This window comes from Mus musculus, chromosome 14, assembly GCF_000001635.26.
Source record: "Mus musculus strain C57BL/6J chromosome 14, GRCm38.p6 C57BL/6J".
NCBI lineage: Eukaryota > Metazoa > Chordata > Mammalia > Rodentia > Muridae > Mus > Mus musculus.
Genome location: NC_000080.6, coordinates 90,024,232 through 90,040,752, shown reverse-complemented (window position 1 = coordinate 90,040,752; position 16,521 = coordinate 90,024,232).

Below are 16,521 nucleotides of genomic sequence, written 5' to 3'. Positions count from 1 at the left end.
AATTCTTTGTTCAGCTCTGAGCCCCATTTTTTAATGGGGTTATTTGATTTTCTGCAGTCCACCTTCTTGAGTTCTTTATATATATTTGATATTCGTCCCCTATCTGATTTAGGATAGGTAAAGATCCTTTCCCAATCTGTTGGTGGTGTCTTTGTCTTATTGACGGTGTCTTTTGCCTTGCAGAAGCTTTGCAATTTTATTGATTATACAATTTTACATGGCTAGAAGTTAATTTCTGCTTCTTTTAGAGTGATGGACTGAATAAATAAATAATGTGAATGTTATTATATAAGATCATGATCAAGAAAATCAAGTGCATTAGCCACGTTAGATAGGTTTGCTGATTTCCCTGAGTTTTATAGCACAGTGTGCTTTTATATAGTTTAGATAGTTAAAAATCTAATATTTAAACACATACTTTCCATTAACAGGCAACCTGCTAGCAGCAAACACTATACACAAACGTTTTATGAGAATAAGATTAAGAGAATAACAAGCTTGCTTCCCTCTGACGTTATCCTACTTTGGTTGGGAAACATAACTGAAAGGCATTGCACTTCACAAAGCAGCTCTCTGTCTACTATTCCTAGGTTTTGCTAATTCTCAGAGCGGAAGCTAGGAAAGGGGAAAACATTTGAAATGTAAATAAAGAAAATATCTAATAAAACTATTTTTAAAAAAATGGTAATGGTTTTAATACTGTGAGTACCCTCAGTGAACTGTGAATTGTATCATTGCTTATACTCTATTCATATTGTAAAATTACTACTTTTTTATTGAATATTTTCTATTTACGATTCAAGTGTTATCCCCTTTCCCAGTTTTCTCTCCACATCCCCCTAACCCTGCTTCTTCTATGAGGGTAATCCCCCACCCAATAACCCACTCCTGTCTTACTGGGGCTTTAAGCCGTCACAGGACCAAGGGCCTCTCTCCAATGATGCCTGATAAGGCCATCCTCTGGGACAGATGCAGCTGGAGCCATGGGTCCCTCCATGTGTGCCCTTTAGTTGGTGGTTTAGTACCTGGGAGCTCTGGGGAATCTGGGCTTCATATTGTTGTTTGAGTGAGGCTATGCCAGTGCCTGGCAAATACAGAAGTGGATGCTCACAGTCATCTATAGGATGGAACACAGGGCTCCCAATGGAGGCGCTAGAGAAAGAACCCAGGAGCTGAAGGGTTCTGCAACCCTATAGGTGGAACAACAATATGAACTAATAAGTAACCCCAGAGCTTGTGTCTCTAGCTGCATATGTAGCAGAAGATGGCCCAGTTGGCCATCACTGGGAAGAGAGGCCCCTTGGTCTAGCAAACTTTATATGCCCCAGTACAGGGGAACACCAGAGCCAATAAGTGGGAGTGTGTGGGTAGGGGAGCAGGGCAGGGGGGAAGGTATAGGGAACTTTCGGGATGGCATTTGAAATGTAAATAAAGAACATATCTAATTAAAGTAAATAAAATAATAATTAATAATAATAATTAATAATAAAAAGGTTGTTCTTCCTATGGGGTTGCAAACCCCTGCAGCTCCTTTAGTTCTTTCTCAGACATCTCCATCGTTGTTCTGTACTCAGTCCAACGGTTGGCTGTGAGCATCCACCTCTGTATTTGTCAAGATCTGTTACAGCCTCTCAGGAGATGTCTATATCACGCTCCTGTCAGCAAGCACTTTTTGGCATCTGCAAAAGTGTCTGGTTTTGCTGTCTGTATATGGGATGGGTCCCCAGGTGGGGCAGTCTCTGTATGGCTTTTCCTTCAGTCTGTGCTTCACACTTTGCCCCCATATTTCCTGTAGACAGGAGCAATTCCGGGTTAAAAATTTGGAGAGGGTGGCCCCAGGCCCCAACTTGGTGACTTGCCTAACCTCTGGATTTGATCTCTACAGGTTCTTTCTCCCCTTTGTTGAGCATTTTAACTAATCTTATTCCGGTTGGGTCCCAGGAGCCTCTTGCTGTCCTGGCATCAGGCTAGCTCCAGTTACCCATCCTCCATTGCTACACACCTCTGTTTAATTTCTTGATCCTCTCCATATCGTCTCTGTCTCCTCCCATACCTTATCCTGCCCCTCTTTTCCCCTCCCCTTCTCTTTTCCTCCCAAGTTCATCCCATCCTCTACCTCCTATGAGTATTTTGTTCCCCTTACATGTCCACACTTTGATTTTCCTTCTTCTTGATATTCATATGGTCTGTGAATTGAATTTTGGGTATTCAGAGGTTTTGGACTAATACCCACTTATCAGTGAGTACATACCATGCATGTTCTTTTATGTCTGGGTCACCTTACTCAGGATGATATTTTCTAGTTTTATCCATTTATCCATTCCCCTGTAAATTTCATGAAATCATTATTTTTTTGTTTGTTTGTTTTTGTTTTTTGTTTTCTTTTGTTTTTCAAGGCAGGGTCTCTATGTGTAGCCCTGGCTGTCCCGGAACTCACTTTGTAGACCAGGCTGGCCTCGAACTCAGAAATCTGCCTGCTTCTGCCTCCCAAGTTCTGGGATTAAGACATGGGCTACACATCTGCTTCCACTGCCAGCAGTTCCACACAAGCACCAAAATAATACCCTTAGCATATATACAAAGGACCAGGTGCACATCAATGCAGTCTCCATGTTGTCTGATTTAGTCTCTAAAATCAGACAATCTTTAGTCATTCTTAAGAAACATTGGTTTCTTCACAAAGTTAACAAAACAAAATGCAAAACAATTTGTCAACCAAAGTTATTAATTTTATTAAATGTTACATATGTATCTAAATTGAAGTCTTCCTTTAGGTCTCTCTCCTCAGAGATTTGGAAACCTTGCTAAAGAGGAGGAGGAGCGATTTCATAAGCAAGAGGAAATGCAGGACAGCAATACAACCTGGCCCATATAATCATCTGAGCATGGCTCTTATGGGTTTAGAGACTAAATCAGACAACATGGAGACTGCATTGATGTGCACCTGGTCCTTTGTATATATGCTAAGGGTATTATTTTGGTGCTTTTGTGGAACTGCTGGCAGTGGAAACAGATGTGACTCTGACATTTTGCCTGCTCTTGGCACTCTTTCATTCTTATTGGGTTGCTTTGTCCAGTCTCAAACTGAAGACATTTGCCTTATCTCTCACTACATCCTCTTTCGTTGTGTTTGGTTGTGGTCTTTTGGGGGCAGCTCTTTCTGAAGGGAAAAGGAGGAGTAGTGAAAATAGGAAAGAAAGGAGATTTTGTGGAGCCAGAAGGACTGGAGAGAAGGGAATCTAGTTTGGAAATATTGTGTGAGAAACGATTTGATTTTCAATTAAATATATAATAATTTCACCAAATAATCAACTTTATGCAAAGAGTTAGCTTCTAAAAGGAAAATTTATACACTGAAGAAGTGTGTGCAAAGTATGTTAACAATGTAATGCTAATATAGTATAAGAAAGGCCTAATAAAATTGTGTATTTAAACTTATTTTCCTCAAATTACCATGTAGTAGCTCAGAAATATGAATTGCAATAATAGTGAAGAATGAAACAGATTTCTGTAATGAGCTTTAGAGAACTTTCTGGCATTAGGAAAATTATCCTGAATCTTAACTCATATTAAAACTCAACAGAACAACAGAAGTCCATGATTTATATATATGGAGACTAAAATTCTATTGTAGTGTTAAAATTGTCTACTTTAAACATTAAAATGCGATGTGAGGATTTTTGTGGTGCTTACAAAACGCAGGAACAGAACATTCCTGGTATAATTTGTCGTGCTGTAGAAATGTCTTCTTTCATGGATTTAGTATTATACTAAGTTTACATTTATAAAGAGGCACTTAGGTTTTGAAGGAGCCAGTCTTGGAAATTGGTGTTATTCCGAATCTTTCCATCCTAGGGAAAATATGATTAGATAAGTTTACAATCTTCATAACCTTCTATAGTAACCTAACAAAACATATTTCCCAGAAAAGTTAAGCTGTCTGTAGTAGAAAACTTTTGTTTTCTCTTACTTACTGTTTCCTATCTCCACTCTCCTAAAGTATAAACAAAATAAAAGAAAATAGAAAGAAATAACTATAGGAGTACCTTGGTAGGGACCGAATGAAGTATTTTTGCACCTGGGACACAGCCAGCAGGTATTGATCTCTACTATCATCTATGGCTGTCATGGGCTTATTTGAAAATCATGTACATATTTTATCCTTTATTCTTTTAGGAATGTCCTCCCTATTAACCTTAATCAGAGACAGAGTAAATATGGGAGGCCAAGGTGTGGCTAATGTCTCAGCAGAATGGTAAATGCTGCCTTCAAGACAGCCCTTAATACTGTGGAAAAAAATCTGAAAACATCAATTCACAAATATACAATTTCTCAAAAACTAAGGATGCAATATAAATTATTTGAGAGGCTTCACAAATATAAAGAAACAAAGGCAGTTTGCAACTGTGAGTCAACTTGTCAGAAAGTTACTAAGGAAGTTAATGAGATTTAGGGAGCAGTGATCACAGGAGGTCACACGCAACTAAGTATTTTTGGTTATGCTTATGTAGACAGACAGAGTCCTGAGTTCAGGGTTGGCTTGGGTTAGAGCCAGGTGAGACCTTTGTGTGGTAGAAATGGTCATTTCAGTACAAGGCATTAAGGATTAAGCTTCTCATTTGTGCTTAATACAGGCAGGCAGATCTCTGACTTCTTTTGCAATGTTAAACAAAAAATTGTGCTTGCTGGTTCCTAAAAATCAAGGGTCAGGGGTCAGCAGATGCTGATTTATCCAATAATCAAAAGAAATCCTGAAGTAAATGACTGGACTGACATGTACAATAGTAAAAATAAAAAGAAGACTGGAGTTGTGACCTGTAAGAGACAAGTTCTCCAGAGAATTTTTTAAGAGCAACAAGAGAGAACTGTTTGGAGGACTGGACTGTCGAGGGAGAGGGAGAGGGAGAGGGAGAGGGAGAGGGAGAGGGAGAGGGAGAGGGAGAGGGAGAGGGAGAGGGAGAGGGGAGAGGGAGAGAGAGAGAGAGAGAGAGAGAGAGAGAGAGAGAGAGAGAGAGAGAGAGAGAGAGAGAGAGAGAGAGAGAGAGAGAGAGAGAGAGAGAGAGAGAGAACTGGGGATCTCCAGAGAAAGCAGAATGAAGAGAAAGCAGTCTGGAAAGTTGTCTTGAGCAGACCATAGGCCCACAACCTGGATCTACCTTTAGTCTTTGAGTTATTTGTTTTCCCAGACATCCTTTTTCTCAGAAATCCCTCTTCAAGCTGAGGGTGGTCAAAAGCAAAGGAAACCTCTCAATAGGACAACTCAGCCACCTTCAGATTGGGAAAAATATCGTCACTACCTTTACATCAGATAGAGGGTTACCATCCCAAATTTATAAAGAACTCTAGAAGTTAACCTCTAATGAAACCAAATAACCCAATTTAAAATGGGGTACAAAGATAAACAGAGAATACATAAGAGAGGAATCTTGAATGACCAAGAAGCACTCAAAGAAATGTTCACAGTTCTTAGTCCTCATGGAAATGCAAATCAAAATCACCTTGAGATTCCACCTTATATCCTTGGGAATGGCTAAGCATAAAACATTAAGAGGAAAGCACATGTTGTCAAAGATGTGGAGAAAGAGGAACACTCTGGAAATCAAGCTGTAGGTTCCGCAGAAACTTGGAAATAGTTCGATTTGAAGACCCAGATATACCACTACTGGACATATAACCAAAAGATGCCCCACCATACCACAAGACCATGTGTTCTACTCTGTTCATAGCAGCTTTATTTGTAATAGGCTGAAGCTGGAAACAACCCAGATGCTTCTCATCCAAAAAAAAAAAAAATGGATACAGAAAATGTGTTCATTTACACAATGAAATGCTATTCAGCTATACAAAAAATGAGAAAATCATGAATTTTGCAGGCAAATGTGTGGAACTAGAAAATATCATCCTAAGTGACATAACCCAGATCAAACGGTCATGCATGCTGTATACTCACCGATAAGTGGATATTAGCCAAAATGTACAGAATACCTAGGGTAAAACCCACAAACCATTAAGAAGTTGAAGAAGCAGGAAGGCCTTAGTGGGGATGCTTCAATCCCAGGTAGAATGGGGAATAATTATAAGAGACAAAGGGAGGGAGAAACCTGGGAGGGAAAGTGGAGGGAGAGGGGGAAAGGGGAAGATGATCAGGTATGAGGGGTTTGGATGAAACAGCAGAGAAGCTCAAAGTCCAGGAGAATAAATGGAAATATGCAGCCTTTTTGGGTGGGAGGTGGGGAGACCCTCTAGAAAGTACCAGAGACCTGGAAGGTGATAAAGACTCTCAGGACTCAATGGGGATGACCATAGCCAAAATACCCAACAATAAGGAGAGGGAACTCTATGAGTCCATCTCTGGTAGATAAACAGGGACCCAACTGGAGGGGCAGGATTACCAACCCACAGCCAAAATCTCTGATCCAGAAGTATTCCTAGCTAAAAGAAGTACAAGGACAAAATGGAGAAGAAACTAGAGGAGAAAATGTCCAGTCACTGACCCAACTTGGAATTTATCTCATGAGGATAGTGTCACCAAGGTCTGATTCTATTAATGATGCTATGATGTGCCTAGCATGGCTGACCTCTGAGAGCCTCTGCCAGCACCTGACTGAGACAGACACAGATACTTACACCCAACCATTTGGACTGAAGTTGTGTACTCCTATGGTTGCATTATGAGAAGGCTCAAAGAAGCTTAAGGGTAAGGTGACCCAATAGGAAGACCAGAATTCCCAATTCACATGGATGCCTGAGAGCTACCTGATACTCAGCCACCAATCAGGAAGTACACGTGGGCTGGCCTGAGGTTCCCTGGTACATATATAGCAAAAGACTTCCTGTCTGGCCTCAGAAAGAGATGTGCCTAATCCTTGAGACACTTACTTAACATTTACATGGTTAATTCCAGAGCAAGAACTGTATATTAAGGAGAATAATATAATTAAACTAAGACTACCTGACCCTCTGTACTTCTTTTCCCTGCGCCCCCATCATATCTAACACCTGACACTGCCCTTCTTTTCCTCTCCCAGTCCTCTCTTTCCTCCTTCCTCGGAGGCTCTTCTCTCCCACTACCTCCCATGGTTATTTTGTTTCCCCTTCTAAGTAGGACTGAAGCATCCACAATTTGGCCTTCCTTCTTCTTGAGCTTCATAAGGTCTTTAAGTTGTAACATGTATATTTCGAGTGTTTTCCCTAATATCCACATATCAGTGAGTATGTAGCATGTGTCTTCTTTTGTGACTGGGTTATGCAGTAGGTAAGGAAATTGAATGGGAGGGGTATAGTCGTGGGGAATGGGGCGCTAGGAGTAGCCACTAGAAAGTCCCAGGTGCCAGGAAAGACAGAGACTCCTAGGACCAGAGGATATTAGGTGAAATACCCAACAAAGGGGAGAGAGAACCTGTAGAGACCATATTCCTAGGTTAGGCACTGCCCCCTGTTGAGGTATAGGGTCACCCACCCATCTCAAAAATATTAACCCAGAATTACTCCTGTCTAAAGAAAACGCAGAGTCACAGAGTGGAACAGAGACTGAAGGCAACCCAGTGGCTGCCCCAAGGGATCCATACTATATGCAGCCTCCAAATCCAAACATATTGCTTGTAGTCTCCCCTCCCCCAGCCTGAAACCTGCTTGCTCAGGGGTGGAGCTTCCTGCTCAATCTTTCTGCCATGCCCACTGCTGGAACCTGCCACTTTGCTGTTCCGAAGCCATCACGTGATCATCCTGCTACTGGACTTCAAGATTATTTGGCAGGAATTGGGCCCCTCCCCCTTCCTTTATAACAGAGTGCCGAAATAGTAAAAATTGAACCTTGAGCAGAGAGCTTTGTCTTGGTTCCTTCCTTATTTCGTGCAGCCCAGCCCCTCTTCTCTTCCAGGTTTCCAAAATGCCTTTCCAGACTAGAACCCAGGTTGTGATCTACTGGCCAGACACAACAATTGCTGATGCCAAGAAGTGCTTGCTGAAAGGAACTTGGTATTGCTGTCTTCTGAGTGGATCTTCCAGAGTCTAACCAATACAGAGGTGGATGCTCACAGCCAACCATCGGACTGAGCAAGGAGACCCCAATGGAGTAGTTAGGGGAAGAACTGCTGTGTATTGGAACAAGCACCTATCTTCGCAAAACTGAGCAATATCTTTAGTATTCTAATCCACCATATTATTGTTTCCATATAGAGTTATACTGACATTTATCTTGAATTTATATCTTAATACCAGTTCTAATTATCTAATATTAAAGATGTGTATTAGTGTATAGTTATGAAAATATTGAAATTAAGCTTGATACAGCACAGAAGTAAAATACTATGTAAGGCCTTATATGGATATAGATTTCATTTTAGATACTGATAAAATAAATTAAAAGTAATAAAAGCATATATATATATATATATATAGTTCTCATCTCAATTTTTATACAGAATGTGTTTAGTATATGATTTCATATATTAATCGTTTCTGTGGTGTAATCATCAGAAACACAGTAAGATTATAAACAAGAAAAAAATGTTACTGCTGTTTCATAATTCAGTATATGAATAATACTTTGTACACAAGGGAGTGAGTCTAGGAAATCTGAAGAGGTTTGTCTTCCAAGAATCAGGTTATAGGTAAAGAGCCTTACTGCATACTCAAACCTTATTGCTTAATGTTTATAAAATATATTTAAATTCCTAAAAAGTAAAATAAAAAATGATGAAATGTTAAATATTTAGTATTGGCATGTTGATTTTTATATTACTTAAAATGGTAAACAAAATGACTTGATTTTCTATGCAATGCATTTCAGTGGAGTATAAGAACATAGTTTATGATAGCAACTCATCATTTGTGATAAAGATTTATAAGCTGCTAAGTGAACTTAGGGCAGATGTAGAGAGCATGTAACACCTGGCTTAGACAGGATGGCTAATGAAAATACAAGTCCTTTCTGGTACATTAACACTTTCAAAAATGAGTAATGTTCTGAGATTAACTCTACAGAAAGTTACAGATGAGGGTCAAAGGGAAATGTAATTTGGTGAAACAATGACAGCAGTACTATTCATCTAACACACTTCTATTAGACTGGTTGCCGATTTTATTTTCCAATAAGCTTAATTTAAGGTGTGCCGATGATGGATGATATTAATTCTTTTCAGATATAGGATATCTTTTATTTGTTTGAATTAGTATCATATTCATCATTATGTGCCTAGTTAATTTACTGTATTAAAATTCATTTTACTTTGACCAGTTCATGCAAACTAAAAACTTCTACTTTCTTTGTTTTCCAAAACAAAATCCTCTTTAAAACAAAAAGCCAAAGCAAAAGAACTTATTCACAATCCTGATATCAATAATTAAGCTATGAATTTTCTTCTGAACTTTTGGTAAACTACACAAATTCTAAATGAACTTTATTTCCTTCTTGTTAAAAGTTCAAGTTTAATAATAGTTACTATAAACCAAACAACTAAATATTCAACATGGTACATTATTTGTGATATCCCTTTTGCCACTGACTTAATGTAAAAATTATTTTGCTTGAATTGGGTATAAAACAATTCATGAGATTTTAACACAAATTTGTTCTCAGGTTCAAAATGAATATATATATTTGAAAGGTTGTTAATCTGCTAATTTCAAAAATATAAATTCATTAAAATAGATAAATGACATGTTGCTATGCTATAGCAGTTACTTAAAGAATGTTTACATAATTGTATTTGAATAAATTATGTTATTGTATACTATCCCACAATAAATTTTTCTTATTAACTATTTTCTCCCATTAATTACCAACCATCTGGAATCTATTATATTAAATATTTTATTGGATTCTTATCCCAATGACTGATAAGTTAAATGTTTAAGATTGATTTAATATTTTAGTAAATCTAATCTTCACTTTTCTTAATTGGTTATTTACATTTCAAATGTTATCCCTCTTCCTGGTTTCCACAAAACCCCTTTCCTCCTCCCCATCCCTTTTGCTTCTATGAGAGAGCGCCTGCACCCACCCACTCCCAACTCACTGTCCTATCATTTCCCTACTCTGGAGCATTGAGTCTGCACAGAACCTAGGGCCTCCCCTCCCATTGATGCCAGATAAGGCAATTCTCTGCTGCATATTCATCTGGAGCTATGGTTCCCTCCACATGTACTCTTTGATTGGTGGTTTAGTTCCTGGCAGCTCTGGAAGGGTCTAGTTGGTTGATGTTGTTGTTCTTTCTATGGGGTTGCAAACCCCTTCAGCTCTTTCAGTTCTTCTCCTTACTCCTCCATTGAAGTCTCCTTGCTCAGGCTAATGGTTGACTGTGAGCATTCACATCTGTGTTGGTCAGACTCTGGCAAAGCATCTCAGGATACAGTTATACCAAGTTCCTGTCAGCAAACCCTTCTTGGTATCAGCAGTAGTGTTTGCCTTTGGTGACTGAATAAGATGGATCCCCAGTTGGGGCAGTCTCTGAATGGCCTTTTCTTCAGTTTCTGCTCCACTCTTTTTCCCAGCATTTCCTTTATTCAGGCAGGAGTAATTCTGGGTTAATATTTATGATATGGGAAGTTGGCCCCATATCTTAACAAGGGACAGTGCCTAAGCTCTGGATATGGTCTCCGCAGGTTCTCCCTCCCATTTTGGGGGTATTTCAGCTAATATCATATGGTTCTGGGAACCTCTGTCTTTCCTGGCATCTGGAAATTTTTAGTGGCTACCCCCAGTTCTCCATGTCCCACTGCTACACACAATCCATTAAATTTCATGACCCACTGTGTAGTCCATTTCCCAAAGAACGCATATGCTACATGTTCACTGATAAGTGGATATTAGGAAAAGCACTCAGAATACACATGATAAAACTCACAGATCTATGGAGCTCAAGAAGAAGGCCAAATTATGGATGCTTCAGTCCTACTTTGAAGGGGGAACAAAATAATCATGGGAGGTAGTCTGAAGGAGGGGCCTGGGAGGGAGAGAATATAAGGGTCAGTGTTAGGTGAAGGAAGAAATGGTGGTGTGTTAGGGGTCAAGAAGTAAGAGGGTCAGGTAATCTTCATTTAATTATATTATTCTCTATAATATATAATTCTTGCTCTGAAAGTAACCATGTATAAGTTTCTTGTTGTTTAACAGAAAATAAAAAATATTGATGTAGTTTGTCCACCAACAAATAAAAACTATTGGACATAATATTTTATAAACATATATTAAACATGTGTGTGTGTGTGTGTGTGTGTGTATACATTCATCGTTCACTGTGTTCAAAGTAGTTTTAGCTTTCCAAGGTAACTGTGATTCTTTCAACTTGAAATATCGATAAGCTACAGAAAAAAAAGTATATCAATGATTCTGGAATTTTGTTTGCAAAAGAGAACTGGGAAACTAGAGTTAATATCTAGGGAATTTTTGGAAGAATAATGGATGCTTTTAAAGTTATATATATAAAGGTAATCTTATACATCTGAATACTCAAAGCCATTGAGTTGTAAACCTATAAAAGTGTTTATTTTGATTTGAAAGTTGCTAATACAGTAAACATACTGAAATACATGTAATATAATCCATGTATATCCTAAAATGAGTGTATAGTTGTGCAAAGAAGTAGGGGAATTAATGATGAATGAACCTATTTAAGTCGCAAAATATGACCCCAAAAAGCTGGCTGCAAATATAGGAAGAGAAAATTTTTACCTTTTCACATTGTTGGAAGTATTGGCTGAAGATGGGTATGTTAACATTGTACTATAAACATCATGATCTTCTTTCACCCAACATGTAAGTTGAGTATTGCTAAAAGACCAAAGAAAAGTTTAAACAATCACATTATTAAGACAATTATAATGGAAACCTCTAAATTGAGGATTATATGCATGTGCATATAAATAAAATGAGCCAGTTACATTAAGGAATATTTTGCTCATCTGAAACCATCATTGTCTATATCTGTCTGTCTGATATACCTATCTAACTCTTTGATCTATCTCTCTCTCTCTCTGACTGTCTGTCTGTCTGTCTGATCTATCTATCTATCTATCTATCTATCTATCTATCTATCTATCTATCTATCTATCTATCTATCTATCTATCTATCCATCCATCCATCCATCCATCCATCCATCCATCCATCCATCCATCCATCCATCCATCCATCCATCTATCTATCTATCTATCTATCTATCTATCTATCTATCTATCTATCTATCTATCTATCCTGTATGTATTTGCGTGTGCTCTTTCATTTTCTCCTCCTCCTTTTTTCTCTTCCTCTCTGTGTTCTTCTGTTACCTCAGTCTCTCTTCTTTCTTTGTCAGTGCTATGCTGAAAATGCTACCTGTACATGCTAAGCTTGTGTTCTCATACTGAAGTGTACTCTTCTTTACACATGGATATTCTTTGAGTTCTGTGAAGTACTAAAACGCTGTGACTATAGGCAAGTGCTTTACCAATGAGTTACATCCTCAGACCCTTTTTAGGTTGTCTATATTGTTTGACCTTCCCCTATAATTATGGCTGGCTTTAGTTTTTTTGGATCCACGGCACAGCTACTTGAGTAGGTACAATAATAGTGTTGTGCCATGGACCCCAGCCTGAAATTGTTAGGAAGAATTGACAAGACCTGATTGTTTACAATTTATATGTGTGTATGTGTGTGCATGTGTGTGCTTGCATGCATGTGTGTGCTTGTGCATGTGTGTGTATGTGTATGTGTGTAAGCATATGTGTTAGGTGTTTTAAAAAGAGATGTTTACTTTAGTATGTACTCAAAACTGAGAAATGAATTAGAGTTCTGGAGAAAGCAAGTTGAAACATTGCCTTGGGACCCACATTACTTATCTAGCACAGAATGAAAAGTTCAGAGTAATATATTAAATCACTGGTTATAACTGAAAGATGATCTTAATATTGTGGAGCCCTGTAGCTTCAAAGTAAGTTAAGAATAAGGTTATAATCAAGAGAAATAACAAATTAATATTCTGATAGAATTCTTGATTCAAAAGTAACTCTTTCCACATAAGCTTTTATTTCTATTCTTATGCATGTGAAGTCGATTCTTTCTCTTACAAAGTTCTTATGGTACATTTGACAATAACACAGCCTAGTATTTTCACAGAATAAAATTATTATTAAATGATTTTACATTGTAAATATCCCTTTAGGAAATGAGTGAGATTTTTGTGTAGAAATACAGATTATCAATTAATTAAAATTTATCTTCATATAGAGAATCTATCAGAAGGTAGAAATACATCATATCAGCTATAAAGATAAAGATGACTATCATAATGAGGCATATGAAAACAATAGCAATTAAAAATAAACAAATGGTGGAACTAATTCTGGAGGTGCTTGGTACTGAAACTGAGTTTTAAATGACATTGAACTAGTCATAATTGCTTAGAAAGTTTAATTGTAGATTTATCTGCTATTTTGTTATATTTTTCTGAGTAGATGTGAACAAATGCCTATGCATCTCACATAGACTACCAATCAAACACCAGTTTTGATTGCAAAGCAAAGTAAAGCAATGATCAAATGAACTCAGTTGCTTTAGTTATAGACCATTGGGGAGGGGGTTACTGTGAAGACAGTAGATGATACCAAATCAAAAGTATCTCTGAGAGGCCTGACACAGCATGGATGGTGATCTCACTGAAACCACAACATGAGATGTCCCTTTCAGGAAACCTTCCACTTCCTACAGAATTACTTCAATATCTTCTAAGACAACTTGCTGCACCAGGAGGGCAAGAATGGGGAATGGCAAGAATCCCAGGTGAGGTTCCTAGGAAGTGCCTGTTCTTCTCATTGTTGTTAACATAGGTATCTCAGTATCGTTCCACACAATTAGTTGTCCTGAGCACTGTGCCAAGCTACACTCCACTATGAGATAGAGATTATGTTGTGCTCAGAAATGAAATGCTGCAGTTGGTGGACAACAAAACAAACCTCCTGTTTACTCTCCCTGCTGGTATCAGTGGAGCATAGCTTAGAGATGCAGACCCATACTTCTTTATATAGTTGTATGAGTTATTTCATAGACCTCCTCCCAGACGAATCTCAGATTCTAGACTTGGTTGCAGTAAACAACATCAGAATGTTTCTGTATTGCCCACGCTTATAATTTATTACAAAGCCATTTTTATTTCAAAATTCTTTATTGGGCTACCTGAAAAAAGATTTGTTCATGGGAAGGATGAGAAGCACCCAAGTGTTGGTGTAGATTTATTAAAGGACACTGGAAGAAAAAAAAATGGTGTATTTATAAATGTAGTAGAATTTAGGTGACTACTAAAGTTGCTTCTTACAACACTATTAAAGGACATAAATTAGGTAATAGGACCGTACCAAAAGGCCATCCAATGAGATCCCAGCTCATAAGGTAGACATCAATGGTCACAGAGTTAAGGAGGTTAAGATGTGTTTTAACAATCAATGAAGTTTACAGAGTTGTAAACTCTTACTCAGAAAATGTCAAATTGGTAACTTGAAAATGAAGAAAGCTATGCATATGTATACCTTAGGTAAAATTCACTGCTATTTTAGCACCCTTAATAGAAGTTTATCTATAAAAAGCAGTAATCGTTCTAAGTAGGCAGTCTTCACTGAAAATATGATCTTTGCTATAATTCTTAGCTCCTTCTTTTAGGAGTCAGGGTTTCTTTTTTGTATAGACATAGCTGACCTATAACTTGTCCATTAGACCTGTTCTCAGAGTGCTGGGATTAAAGGCTTTTGCTACAACCATGACCTCCCCTGTCTCTTATAGGCTAATTCTATATTATTATTTGGCCAGAAGTTTCCAAAAGAATAATATGTAAGGGGATACTTTTAACAAAAGAGGTTGAGAAACAGCTACAGAGAATTGTGGGGCTGTGAAAGACAGCTTGTTTTCTGGTTGAGCTAAGTTTAAACCCTAGAGACCTAGCAGATAATTCTGCATGGGATGGAAGGAAGTTTGCCACATGCTCCCAGTCACTAGACACCTGACAGGAGGCTCCAGCTCCATAATTCTGTGTCCATCAGCTACATAGTCCCTGGTATTCTGTCTGGACTCTGTTACCTGGTAACAACCAGGTATTTTCCTTCCCACAGTTACCTGGAAACAGCCAGGTAGGCCTAGCCCACTAGAAAAGGGGATGTTTGCCCTCTCCTCCCTCTGTTGTTCTTACTTTTACTCCTGCTTCCAGCTTGCTTCTCTCTTGCCTTCTTGCTCCCCCTCTCTCCACATCCCTTTCCCCCCTCTCTCCACATTCCCTTGGCCAGCCTCTGCCTTCTACAATAAAAGCCTTAAAACCATGGACCTTCTTTTCTCATTGGGATCCACTGTGCTGTAGCAATGGAAGAGGTCTAAGAGCTGCATGTCTAATCTCCCTCAGGAGCTCTCCCTGCATTCCCAGCCATGGCTTCCACCAAGGCCCCTGCCCTAGCAAGCTAAGGACTCTGCTCTCCATGGTAACTAGCCAGAACTCTTTCCTCCCTGCCCTTTTACTTTCAGCTTGGGCCAGAGCTCACTCACAGGACCACACTGTTCTCAGTTCATCTGCACTGTCCAAGAGCTAGAAACTGATGTCCCTGGCCTCCATGCAGGCTCGTGGGACCCCAGAGCAGGTTCTTCTGAGAAAGTCTGAGTCCAAATCCTGCAGGTCCGCAGGACCTCAGACTGCACTATAACACCCTTAGAGCCGGGTCCTGAGGCTTCTCACAATCTGATGCCTGTCAGCATTTGGTGTGGGTGAGTGTGTAGAGTCAAACTTCCTGCATCTGTCTCCATGATTGGACATATCCCTGTGGCAGGCCAGATGAAGGACACCATTTTTTACCTACGGACTATCATATCGTTTTACATTTTACTTAAAATTATGAATTTATTTGTCTGTGTATATATGTACATACATGTATAGATATGTAAATTTACCATTTTTCCATATTTAAAACTCATTTATTCAGATGTTTACTCTTATCTGACATAAATGTCTAATATCTGTATACATCACACTATGCTTCTTTTGACATAACTGCCAAGAGGTGAAAACTGAAGTAATGTATTTCTTCATTCAGATTGGCCTGTGGGCATGGTTGTGTGACATTTTGTTTTCTTCCTTTTATTTTGTTCTTGTTTTCATTTATTTACTTATTCACTTTACATCCCAATATCAGCCCCTATCTCCTCCCAGTACCCCTTCAAGCCTATCCTCCTGCATCCTGCCCTCCTTATCCCCTCACACACTACATGCCTATATCCTCTTCCCAAATCACTGCAAGGCTAGACATATCCTCTCCCACTGAAGCCAAACACAGTGACCCTGGTAGGGGAACGTGATACACAGTCAGGCAGGCAACAGTTATAAGAACATTCCCTGCTAATGTTATTAGAGGATCTACATAAAGAACAAGCTGCACATCTATTAAATATGTACAGAGGGCCTTGGTACAACCTGTGCTAGTTCTTTAGTTGGTAGGTTGGTAGTTCAGTCTCTAGTGGTTTCCAGCTGTCCAGGGTAGTTGACACTATTAGTCTTCCTGTGAAGTCCTGTCCT